Source organism: Lactuca virosa, chromosome 1 (assembly GCF_052849685.1).
Source record: "Lactuca virosa cultivar CGN04683 chromosome 1, Lactuca_virosa_CGN04683_v6, whole genome shotgun sequence".
NCBI classification, from domain to species: Eukaryota; Viridiplantae; Streptophyta; class Magnoliopsida; order Asterales; family Asteraceae; genus Lactuca; species Lactuca virosa.
This window is the reverse complement of record NC_136426.1, coordinates 327,591,940-327,605,924: the sequence shown is the minus strand read 5'-3', so window position 1 is coordinate 327,605,924 and position 13,985 is coordinate 327,591,940.

The window sequence follows — 13,985 nt, the reverse complement described above, 5'->3', positions numbered from 1 at the left end:
TGCAAAGTCAAAAATATAAACTATGTCTGATTTAGTTTATCTATGTCTAATCTAGAGTATCATGCTAAATAATTATGTTGTATTTAATTATTTATACTCTACTATGTTCCAAACTAATTCGAAACTCGAAAACGATTGAATCATCTGAAAATCTGTAAATACTAGCTTGTGAGACTCATCTTCGTTATATCCTTCGGGATACCAATAAATCCTCACCGGAAGTATAACCAGAGTCTCCTGGAGGGAGAACGTGAAATTTGTGGATAGATCTATTCGGGACTGACAATCCCACACCTAAACGGTTAGCTACAGTTAGGCGGGCACGCCTGGGGTGACAAATTTTGTAAATCGAACGACGCCTGAAGAACGTCAAGGAGGTCACGGGTCATATCAGTATGGTTATACGGCTCACAATACGTATTTAACAAACCAACTTGGTTACGGATTTTTCTTACTTTATTTCAACTATAGTTTTATGTATTAAAACTACTTACTTTCACACTGCAGGGTATTCCAGGGATCTAATCTAATAGTTTTATGTATTAAAACTACCTACTTTCACACTGGATGGTATTCCAGGGATCTAATCTAATAGTTTTATGTACTAAAACTACCTACTTTCACACTGGATGGTATTCCAGGGATCTAATCTAATAGTTTTATGTACTAAAACTACCTACTTTCACACTGGATGGTATTCCAGGGATCTAATCTAATAGTTTTATGTATTAAAACTACCTACTTTCACACTGGATGGTATTCCAGGGATCTAATCTAATAGTTTTATGTACTAAAACTACTTACTTTCACACTGGAGGGTATTCCAGGGATCTAATCTAATAGTTTTATTTATTAAAACTACCTACTTTCGTACTGGATAGTAATTCCAGGGTCATAACTTATGGTTTTCATATCCTATTCAAATTAACTTACATATAAGAAAATATGGGATTTTCTTGGATATCAACTGTTCATGAAACTAAAGGAAACTGAATCTTCTTCTTCAGAAAAAAAACCGCTTATGAACTCACCAGCTTTTTGCTGATATTTTAAAACTGCTTGTATTCTCAGGGCATCCATAGACAGGTACTCCCACTAACTTTTGGAGAAGACGGAGCATATAGAAGACTCGTCTTCACTTTTGTTCTAACGAATGTATCTAAGAAAAACTTGTAGTACTTTATTTTCAAACAAATGTAAAACTTTCTCATGTAATGTAATGGTTGTGTTTACTATGCTTGCTATGTACATTGGTTGTGATACTCTACATGACGTCACTCCGCCCCAGAACGTTTCCGCCATCGGTTTCGGGGTGTGACACTACAAGAGTTGAATTAGGTCAATTTATTAAAAGATAGAATGATATGATTATTTTATTTGTTTTAAAAGTTTGATCTAAATGGTTTTAAGGAGTTACAAATTTTGTCATAAAATTTTGGAACTCAAAAGTTTTTTTTTAAAGTTATGATCTTAAGAGTTTTGAAACTTCCATAAGTTATGGATGTGAAATGTCTCATTTATTAACTCTTTAGGTTATGAATTCCAAGAGTCTTCAAAGGATAATTGTCAAAGTTTCAAGATTTGTATTAGTTTATATGATTATCTAATTTCTTGAAAATTGTTGTTGTGAATTATCTTTACTTATGAGTTTAATCTAGATCATAGAAAAATTATTTGATTATTGTGTTAATTGGAATATTTGATCTTAATGGTTTTTATGAACTCCATAACTTGTCCTCAAGTTATGGAAAGTGAAGAGTTTTTCTTTTTAAAGTGTCATTAAGTCTCATCGGTTATGAAAATAGAAGAGTCACTTTTTTTAATGTCATCATTAAATGATTTAATGTCTTCCATAACTTGTCCTCAAGTTATGGAACTTGAATTTTTTTTTCATTAAACCTTAATTAAACTCATAAGTTATGAAAAATCCAAGAGTTTTGAAAGGTTTCAGAACTTGTCCTCAAGTTTTGGAATTTTTAAAGTTACCCCCATGTATACTTTAATTCCAAACTAGACCTTAGAATTTTAAAAGTTTAAAATTCAACCCTTATACTATTATTATAATTTTAATTATATAGATATGTATAAGATAAAGTCGTCTTACCATTAGTAGGCCTCATTCACGAAGCCGGTCTATAAGGGGGGTATAAGGTTACTGCCTATAAAATGGCAGTTTAATGGGTGTCCACTCTCACTCACCGCTTCCTTGACCGGTGGAGGGTCGTTAGCCGAACAGGTAGGACAAGGACTATAATTCTCCCTTCATTATAAGTATAATGATAAATACTAAGTAACTAAACACTTATAAATTCCCAATCTTAGTTACTTAGGAAAATGTGAATAAGGTGCTAATCCATGAAATTACACTTTGCACTTTGTTTAAGCTGTTAGTGGAGTGTGTGTGGTTAACCGGCACACTAACCTGGACTTAACAAGGTAGGCAAAGGGTAACTTAATGTTTATCATAGTATCATTGGAGCGTGCGTGGTTAACCGGCACATCGATTGAGGGGTAAATATTAAGGGTACCAAGTATATTTGCATGGTTACTTCACACCTTGTTTTGTGATCCTCGGCATCCCAGTCACAAAACCTAAATGGCACAATCGAGATTGAAACATGCCATTGAAAAGTTCAATGAATCTCAAAAGAATCTAGGAGTTTCAAAACCAATTAAAACCTAATAATACATTTCGTTTATCTTGGTGGAAATTGGTGAATCGTCATTCACCTACCTTCAAATATTTTATAGCTTGGATTACGGCATCCCTCTTCCAAGTTATAAAATAGTTTGTTGGGTCCTAGCCTTAATATATCATATTGGGTGTTATATTAAGGACTTAAATCAACTTTACGTGAATTTCTCCCATTGTTGATGTCTGGTTTAGACAACAATGATCTTCCCAAACCAAGCTTTCCTAATGAATATAAATTCCCGAGTTTGGCTCATGGAAGTCATACTTCTCTTCCTCCACCTCCTCCAATTATTCTCCCTAACCCACAAGTTCAAGGTCACTCAAGCCCTAATGGCAAGCAAGGTCTATGTGTGATCATATCTTAGAGATGAAGTCACATATTGACAAGCCGGGAGAGTTGGGTGTCAAAGTCTTAAGAAAGTTGGATGTTCAATCACTTTCTAAGTCACATAGTGAGTTCCTTTGGGACTACTATGAAACAGACTATGACATGAACCTTAATGATCATATATATTTGTTTGGTGCTGCTGAATCAGCAATGATTTGGAACGATAGTAAAGCAAATTTGATTAGAAGATCAACTTCCAAAAAAATTTATGGACATTAACAATGGTGACACTGGAAATCCAGAAAAAGCATTCTCTTCCCAATGGAAAGGGATTGGCCATAGTCAACCCGGTTGACCAAATGGTAAAGAGAAAGGCTAAGTCTGAGATAGTCCCATTACCAAAGGGTCCATATGTTTATTTTGCCAAAGGAAGGGGCGTTGATTGCAAAGCTGCCAAATTTACCTAAGGATGTTAAAGTCAATAAGTTTGACTCTACATCAGGTAGAGCCCATTATCTAACTCTGTTAAGTTCTATTCTGAGATCCCCATTACATGATGTGACTGGGTCACATGTTGATGTTTTAAGAATCAAAGAATAGAGAGAAATCTTAAAGGAAGTATATGCTGATTCTGATCGCGAAGGTGGATTTCGATCGCATCAGAATTTTGAGCAGTCGCTTAAGAAGTTATGATATATTGCTAAGGAATAGATAACAACAATTTTCCATGTGGATTGTAAGGATAAGTTTTTCCGCAAAGTTTTAAAATAAAAGAAAATTGTTTAATTTTATTTATTTGAAGTATCCTTACAATGGCATTTGTGGAAAATTGTTGCTTATATGATTCCACTGACAGCAATATTGGAAAGTTCCTCATCGCCCAAGTTTCAATTGGACCGAAACTTGGAATCATGCAAGTTGAATAGTATGATGAATGAGAACTTTCAAGCATTGGAAAATCAAGACTAATTAGTTGTTCACATGGATGTGTGAGTCAAGTGAAGGACTAAAGGGATCGAGTACACATTCTTGTGCACTGGTCATGTCCACCACAAAGCTCGTTAAGACTATTTAATTTACTAAAGTTTAGTGAATATGGTTATACTTACAAGTTTAAGTATAATTCTGAAACATTGGAAAAGTCTCAATGTATGGCAGAACGAATGGGAAGAATCAAATTAGGCAGAAAGATAAAAGTTTCTCAAATCTGAAAAGATAGGAGAGTACTTTAGTATCATGTTTGTGATCATCTTAATGATTTAGAAATCATATCACAATTAGTCCTCTAAAGGTCATCTTAGTGGATTCTTATGATTAAGAAGAGGAGTCATGAATTGTTGAAATGCTTAGATCGGGAAGATGAGTCATACTTCGTTCCAAAACAATTCTTAGAGTCATACTCCAAGATTGTAACTTGAGTGACATATCTTAAAGAAAGGTTTAAAACACTTGTCAAATGTAAGAGTAAAAGTGTCCTACTCTTGTACATTTGAAATTGATAAGTTGTGATGTTTTGGATAAAACAAAGACCAACTAAGACCAATTGTGTGAAGTGTTTGTCTTGATAAAGAATCCGCACTATCTCTTGAATATTTGGCGAGATAGTTTTAAATGTCAAGAGGATAGTGGGAGTCTTAAAGATCCTAAAAATAATTTCAAGAACTAATCAAGAATAAAACCTGAGGTTCTTCACTAGCACACAACTTGAGGTTTATAACCTATCGTGTTGACATATTCTGTGCCCATTCCAGTTAAAGTTGGCTTTGCATAGGAGTTCTGAAAGTTCTCAATTGGTTGCATAACAACTTGGAAGCAATGGCAGGCCCTGTACTGCCAGGTGGCAAGAAGTTAAGATTGCATAAGTTCAGTCCATATGACTTTCGATTTGTCATTATCCTTGTCTTGTGACTATGGTTTTGACGATTCACATGGATAAGAACACATACACCATAAAATCTAAGGGTCATAAGGTTTCTCTCCGATTCATGAAAATGATGGTGAGGAAACACTTCCACCAAGTAGATTTGAAGCAGATGGCAAAAGGTCTAAACAATTGAGACTATGATTACGGCATCCCTTTTCATAGTTCCGAAACTGTTTAGACACACATGTATGCTATCTAAGGAAAGGTGTATGATTTTGATAAAGTTTTATCAAAGCATCTCGTATCAGAAATCTGAACTTTGGTAAGAAAGTCAATAAAGTATTGATTTCTAGAAGTCCAGCTGATTTCTGAGTACATGTCAAAGCTAGTGGGAGCATAAGTGTTATGCTAATAATCATCATGTTAGTGGGAGCATGATAATTATTGTTAGTGTTGCAAGTTAGCAATGTTAATTATAGAAAACAAAAGTTTCAATTCGTGAGGCTGCAGGGATTGAAGAAGTTGTTTTGCTATAATTAAGGGAGAGGATATACTTCATTTAAGTTTTAAAGGCTTAGATTGAGACCTTAATCATCTTTAGTCAAGAATATATATATGAATTTCATGTTGGATTGGTTCAACTTAAGGAAATTCTATATATTGCATTCTCAAAATTCGATTATGATTACGACATCCCTCTTCATAGTCAAATTTTGAAAACAGGGCAAATAAAAATATTGTAGCAAAAGACTGGTCTAGAATCATGTCTTTATGTGAGACATCATGAATCGTGTACCATTTGCTTTGGGTACAGGATCGATTGCATGTGCTATAATATTTGTCATTTCTCAATTTTTCCAAATGCCGAGAGGCATTAAGAAGGGAAAAGGTCTAGAATTGGATATGACTAAAATGATTAAGCAATTGTCGAGGACAATCTGAGGTTTACCAAAGATTGGTTGCTCAGGGACAGTTGGAAGTATAGTGCTAATTTTGGAAGGACCATATTGACATATTCTGAAAAGAGGCATCTCTTATTCAGAAGTGATAGTCAAAATGAGAATATGGAGTTGTCTCCATAGGTGGAAGTTATATGTGTAAGATTAGAAAACTTAATGCAAGAAGCATGTCCAAAGTAATGTACTTTGAATATGAGACTTAGTTTCCATGGAGTTCATCTCCATTGGAATACCTTATAGTGATTGTTGACAAGTCTTTGTGACTTTATACATATTCATTACAGGAGGGTCAGTGCATATAAGTTTAAAATCTAAACATATTTCGATAAATGATAGGAATTTGAAATTCTCACATTTTTCGATAAGGATTTGGGAGTGTGAAATTAGAATCATTGAAATTATGTTCAATTGGTTTATTTCACAAAGTAAGGATCATAGACAAACATAGAGTGCATACTTGGTGTATGGCAAAGCTATTGTTTAAGAAAAACATAGTGTACATGCTTGGAGCATGGGACAACTAGTGTTTTTAATTCAAGTATAAAGTTGATAAAACCGAAACAATGAATAATGAGTAATCAGTATGGTGATAAATAATAGTGTTTATTTATATTCATAGGGTTTGATACCATATTTGATTCATTTATTCTTATGTTTCACTTTGCATGTTTTGACTTCCAGAATAACTAAGTCGCTCTTCCTGAATGATTAAGTTATTCAAACCATCCATAGTCGGTCATATGTTGGAAGTAGATATGAATCAAGATTGTCATGGGTTGGTTTGTAGAGGTCCAAGTTGGTGGACAAAGTGGTGCTACAACACTCATGAGTGCTCATAAGCTCTGAGTATTGGATTCAACCCACGCTCATTTGAATCACTTCATGGATTTTATCACGAGTGATCATGAGACGATAATATCTTATATTCTTAAAACCTAGAGATATGAGTTGTTACTATGAGTTGGTTATACATTGATTGCACGAAAACGCATTGGTAACTCGATGTTATAAAACGTGCCTTTGTGTATGATTCAACAAGTAGTAGAACAAGCCATATGAGTCGAAGTTTATCCATTCCTTTTACCTTCACAATAAAAGCGATATCTGTGGGCCCCTCGATGATTTAGCGATGACACATGTGAGTGCTTGGCCAAGCCAGGACTGATTTGATTTGTTCAATCAGTCAGTCATCATAAATCGAAAATCGGGAAACAACAAATGGACAGAGAGAATGATTATAATCCATGTCTCAGTCCATATGATATCTAGAATGGAGGAATATATGATCCATTATCTAATGGACGCGTCATTGATTTGTTCAGAGTTCGACAGTGGCTTTAAGATCTACGATTGCTAGTCGGGTTATGAAGTCATACTTGCAATAATAGTTTTAGACTTATCCAAGTGGGAGACTGTTGGATTAGATGTCTAAGCCCATAACTATTATTGGTATGTACTTGACCCGAGAGTAGCATGGTCCATTTGGGTTGCATATCATCAGGACAATTTGTTAGGATGGACTTTTGAGAGAAGGTTATTTATGGTTTATTAATATATTATAAGTTATAATATATTAATATGAAATCATATGTTTTAATTAGTGTCGATCAAGAATTAAGTTGGAATTAATTTAGTGATCAAAAGAGACTAATTAAATCTATGGGGACTAATTATGATAATTAGTTATATTTATATGTGTTGGGCTTATGATCCATGTTGGACCAAGTTTATGTATGGATACATAAAGAGTTGGGCCACATGAACCATGGATCATAAAACCCATGGGTATGGATTATGGGTTATACCCATGACCCTTGGAATCCTACATATAAATAGGTTACTCCATAGCCAAAATCACCACTTCTTTTCTTAGAGAAATATGGAGGTGTTTTGGTGCATGGAATTCTCTCTCAAGAGCCACCTTTGTCCTAGGTGTGTTGTGATTCCATTTGAGGCATTTCATACTATTGGTGCTAAGCTCTTAAGGCCAAATACATCAAGACTTCAAGCCACATAAAAGGTATGTTTCCCTAACTAGTATATTATATGGTTTATGTCAAATGCATGTTAGTTATAGGTTTAATGCCTTGGAAACCATTTGCATGTATAATAGAGAAAACAAAGATCCAAGGTATTTAGGGTTGTATGTGAACCATAGGATGTTGTAGTATACTAAAACCCAATAGTATTCCCCCCCCCCCCCCCTTAAAACATTAAAAACTATGAAAATACGGGGGTATGAACTCACCTGTAGTAATTTACTCAAATGTAATGTCGGTGTAGGATGCTAAGTGTCAAGTGAAGTCTTGAACACAAAGGATCCTATTAAACATATACTGATACATATATGAATATAACTAGTGTTTAAATAACTAATTATGTTAAGAAACCATCTTAGGGAGTAGGAATCACTTAGATTGAAATGTTACAATCACATGTGATTGAATCAAATGGAGTTTACGGCCACTCCTTGGAGTTTACGGCCACACGTTTGGTGTTTACGGCCAAGGGGAGTTTACGGCCAATGGTGTTCTTCATAGGAGTTTACGGCCAAGGGAGATGCTCATGCCCGTAAACCCTTATTGTTCTTTGAAATGGTTGTTTTCAAGGTTGTAAGTTAAGAGTTTCTATAGGATAACTAGTATATGGAAGATTACTTACGTTTTGAAGCTTGAAGGAAAGGGATTTTGTCATGGGTGGGCCTTAGACTTTGTCATGGATGGGCCTTAGACTTTGGGATTTCGGTCCTTAATGGGCATAGTTAATTGATTTCGGTTCCATAGTTTGTGATTTCAGTCATACAAGACCAAAATCTCAATGATCCTTAATTCCTCCAACCGAAAACACCTTTTGGATAGATTCCCCAAACCGAAATCTAAGTGTTCTAGATGTGTAAAACCGAAAACTCCTATATTTTGTATTTATTTATGGTTTAGACTTTAAACTTTTGATTTATGTTGATTTATACAAACCTAAATCAACTTAGGTTTCAATCCATACTTAGTTACTAGCTTATAAACATGCCCCTAAAGCTATAGATGATACAATGTAAATAGGATTGCAATGTGGTTTCACTTATACATGGTTAGGGTTTAGACCTTGTTGGATCTAAAATTTTCCAGTTTTGACAGACTTGACCCGCATCAAATCCACTTTATGGATCGTAGTCAAGAGTGATGTTTTGATCAAGGTTGTATCTTTTTAATATTATACCTAAGATACATAGTTGGGACTTGAGGTGTAGCGATTGTTGTGCTTAGACAAGGTTTAACGTTGTTTCGTAAAAGGCAATCATAAGGGCCATCGTTGGGTATGACATGAACTACATTGATAGACATATGTAGTCAAGATGATCTTTGTATTCTTAGACCTGAGATACATATTTGGGACTTGAGGTGTAGGAATTGTTGTGCTTTGACATGGTTTTACACTGTTTCGTAAAAGGCATTCATAAGGGCCATCGTTAGGTATGACATGAACTACATTGATGGACGCATGTAGTCAATATCGGATTTGTCCCTCTTATTTGTTGAGAGCATGACATCTAAAGCCTTAGTTAAAGTTGAACAGTAAATGAGGTTAATCACGATCCATATCTCATGTTCAACATGATATCTGAGACAAAGGAATAATTGATACCAAACCTTTAGTAACAACTGTAGCCTAGAGATCTTGGAATTGGCTATTGATGAGATGGCATCCTTCATATGTTGTTAGGGGCAGTAGCCTGTTGCTAGACGTCAGATACTGTCTATGTATGTCTATAATGAATCTTGTGCAAGTGGGAGATTGTTGGATCTATATGCCCAAGAATCATCATGGAGTGATATTATTAATAATATATGATCGTATAGGGTCACACCTTTATCAAGTTGGTACTCACTGAATATTTATTAAGCTTTTGATAATTAATAATTAAATTCAACTCATGTATTTAGTTAGAGAAAAATTATTTTTTTATGAAAATAATAATAAATGAAATGTTATATATATATATATATATATATATATATATATATTTATAATATATGGTATGATATATATAAGTCATCTACAATGTTTTGGGCACTTTCACCAAAGATTGACAAACTAGCTAGTTAATTAAGTGACTAAACAACAAACTAGCAAATGCAATGGACCATTTTAGTCCTTAAAACTGTGGGTTATCAAGGCTAGGAGGTTGAAAGTCAACCTCCAACATTCTTGTCCCCCCATGCTTAGATTATGTCCCATTTTTGTTAATTACCTTGCATGTAATACACAAGATGATCATATTATATAAGGCTAGTTGTTTTATCACTAAATAACTTGAAAAATCATTCTCTCTTTCATGCATAGAACCGTAGGTTTTCTACTCCTCTCCCTCTATCTGTTTTGAAGTTAGTTTGGTGGTTTAGAAGACCTCTTGAGTTGTTCCCTTTAGTGCTTAATTTAGTTAAGTACTTAATGTCACACCCCCAAACCGAAACGGCGGAAACGTTTGAGGGTGGATGACGTCATATGTAGTATTTACATCTATTTGATTTGTATTCATATACATCAAAAGTATAACAAAATGTAAAGACGTGACTCTATATGCTCCGTCTTCTCAAAAGTCTGCTGAGGTACCTGTCTACTGATTTCCTGAGAATACAAGCGGTTTTGAAAAGAGAGTATCAGCATAAAAGCTGGTGAGTTCATAAGCATGTTTTTGTGATGAAAACCTGTTACTGAATCAGTGAAAATGTTTATATGTTTCCAAGAAAATCCAATATTTTCTTATGTATGAGTTTGTTACAGTGATCTATAAGTATGAAAACCCTGGCTATCACCAGTATGTATAGAATGTTCGGTTGGAAAACCCTGGTTACTACCAGTATGTATAGTGGTTTCATTAAATAAAATAAAACCATGTATTTTATCCCCTGGAATTCTCCAGAATAATATATAGTAGTTCTATTAATTAAAATAAAACTAATGAAGATTGAAATCCCGTAAATGGTAAGTTAGTTTATACTATTATGAGTCGTATAACCATGCTTGATATGACTGATGACCTCTACGATGTTCTTCAGGCGTCGGACGGTATGATATTTGTCACCCCAGGCATGCCTGCCTAACTGTAGCTAGTAGTTTAGGTGTGAGATTGTCAGTCCTGAATAGATCTATTCACAAGTCTCACGCTCTCCCTCCAGGAGACTCTGATTATACTAAGAGATAGGATTTAACCTATACCTCAAAAGGTACAAATGAAGAGTTGTCTCAAAATCCTGTATTAACTAGTTTACATATAGTTATGTATTGTTCTTTTGTGATTAAATCAGTTTGTATACTTTATAGAGTGATAGTTATACTTAAATAACTATTTGGTAATGAATCCTTGTTACCCGAGTGATATAAATGAATATCATAAACTAAATCTGTCATAGTTTATATGTTTAACAATGTATAAGCTCTGAATTTGGAAAACTGAATATCGAAAACCCCAAACTATACCTATTATAGTTTGCATGAATATTATGTATTTGGTTCATGAATTGATCTGAAACTAAGTTGAAAACGTCCCTTATGCTCAACATAATAGAAAAGGGATTAAATATCTTAGTATTGTATAAATTCTGAAAAACGTATGGATGTATCAATTGCATCAGTTTTAATCGTGTTAAAATCCTTTTGTATAAATTTCATAAAAATCATTTGTGTTTGGCTTGTACTCTCCCCCTGAAAATATTAAAAACAGTAAAAGCATAGGGGTATGAACTCATTGTTGGATGTGTAAAATGTCGGACAACGAAACCGTGAATGAAGACGCTCGGTTGATGTACGCGGCACTTAACGGGATCCTAATAAAAATACATATTTGCATTTTATTAGCGAAACCATTAACAATAGTGTTGGAAAAACACTTGCTTTCGGTTTAGGAATGTTACCGGGACTCGATTGAATCGGAGAAAGAGAGTTTTCAGCCAAGTTCACGACTTGGAAAGGTTTGCGGCCGTGAAGGGGATTACGGTCGTGAACTGTTCTCGGCCGTGAACAGCCCCTTGAAGGGTTTATGGTCGTGAACGGTGTTCTTGAAGGAAATATGAATGTTTGAAGGGTGCACGGCCGTGAACGGATTGCGACCCTTGAAGGTTTGAAGATTTGAAGGGTTCTCGGTCGTGAAATCAAGAACATCAATGCATGATTCGATGAAAAACACATTTTAGATGCTCCACAACAACGCCCAAAGGTGATTCTTGATGATTTTCGAAAGAAAAGAGGGTGTTTTGGTGTTTGCGGTTGAGAGGTTAGAGAGAGAATGGGGGAGTTATCGGCCAGAAAAGTGTAAATGAGGGGTAGGAGCTCATATATATAATGGGTTTTCATGGTCGGTGGTGGGGTCCACCCACCGTGAACAAGTTTACGACCGTGATCGGGTTCACGGAAGTGAACACCTGTCAGGCCGATTTTCGATGATTTTTGAAGGAAACTCGGGTTTTCGCGTGATTTTGGTTCCGAATCATATATAAAATTTAATTATACAAAAGTTAAACGATTTTCCGAATCATATAAATTTAATGGAACAAATAAAATTTGAAATTTATTTAACGGGAAACGGTTAACTTTAACGGAAAAAGGTTCGAGTTGTCACATCATCCCCCCGATAGAGGGAATTTCGTCCCGAAATTCAAATGTATAATACAATCATGGACTTGGATATAGGTGCGGGTATTTCTGTTTCATCTGATCTTAACATTCCCAAGTGAATTCAGGTCCCCGGTTAGCATTCCAGCGGACCTTCACTATCGGTATGCGACTTTGTTTCGTTCGTTTGACTTCCCGATCCAAGATTTCGACTGGTTCTTCCACGAAATTGAGGTTTTCGTTGATCTCGATCTCATCAAGAGGGATCATAAGGGTTTCGTCGGATAGACACTTTTTAAGGTTCGACACGTGGAAGACAGGATGGATGTTGCTAAGCTCTTGGGGTAAACGAAGTTTGTATGCTACGGGACCAATCCTAGAAAGAATATCGAATGGTCTTATGTATCTCGGATTTAGCTTTCCACGCTTTCCAAAGCATATCATGCCCTTCTAGGGTGAGACCTTCAGAAGAACACAGTCACCAACATGGAACACCAAGGGTTTTCGTCTCTTATCGGCGTAGCTCTTTTGTCTATCTCTTGAAGACTTTAGCCGATCTAGAATTTGTACGATCTTTTCTGTGGTTTCACAGATGAATTCTGGGCCCGTGAGGGAGCTATCGGGAACTAAACCTCTAGTTAACTGCGTGTCACCCACCTCAGCCCAGCACAGAGGGGATCTGCACTTACGGCCATAGAGGGCTTCAAACGGCGCAACTTTGATGCTAGTATGATAGCTGTTGTTGTAGGAGAACTCGACCAAGGGCAAATGTGTGTCCCACAACTTGCCAAAGTCTATAACACATGCCCTCAACATGTCTTCCAACGTCTGAATGGTTCTCTCACTTTGCCCGTCCGTCTACGGATGGTAAGTTGTGCTCATATACAGCTTAGTTCCAAGAGCCTTATGCAATGACTGCTAAAATCTCGAGGTGAATTTGCTTTTCCAATTGGAGATAATGGACACAGGAAAACCATGCAGACGAACTATCTCTTGGATGTAGATTCGTGTTAGTCTCTCCATCTTGAATGTTTCTTTGAATTGCAGGAAGTGGGCGAATTTGGTCAATCAGTCGACAATCACCCATATGGTATCGTACCCACTCGGAGACTTGGGCAACTTAGTGATGAAATCCATTGTAATCCTTTTCCACTTCCACTCAGGTATTTATGGTTGTTGAAGTACACCTGAGGGATTTTGATATTCCACCTTCACCTTGGTGCAAGTCAGGCACTTTCCCACGAAGGTAGTGATCTCTAATTTCATGGTTGGCCACCAATATAGTATTTTGCGATCCAAATACATCTTATCCGAACCTGGGTGAATGGAGTATCTAGTTCTATGAGCTTCGCTCATAATAACCCCCATGTAACCGCCGAACTTTGGGGTTCAGATCCGGTTCATGAAATAGTAAACTCTGTCTCCCTTGAACTCTAGGTTCTTTTCCATTCCCCTCAAGGCTTCATCCGACATGTTCTCTGGTTTTAAGGCTTCCAGCTGAGCCTCTCTGATTTGAGCGGACATATGGGAATG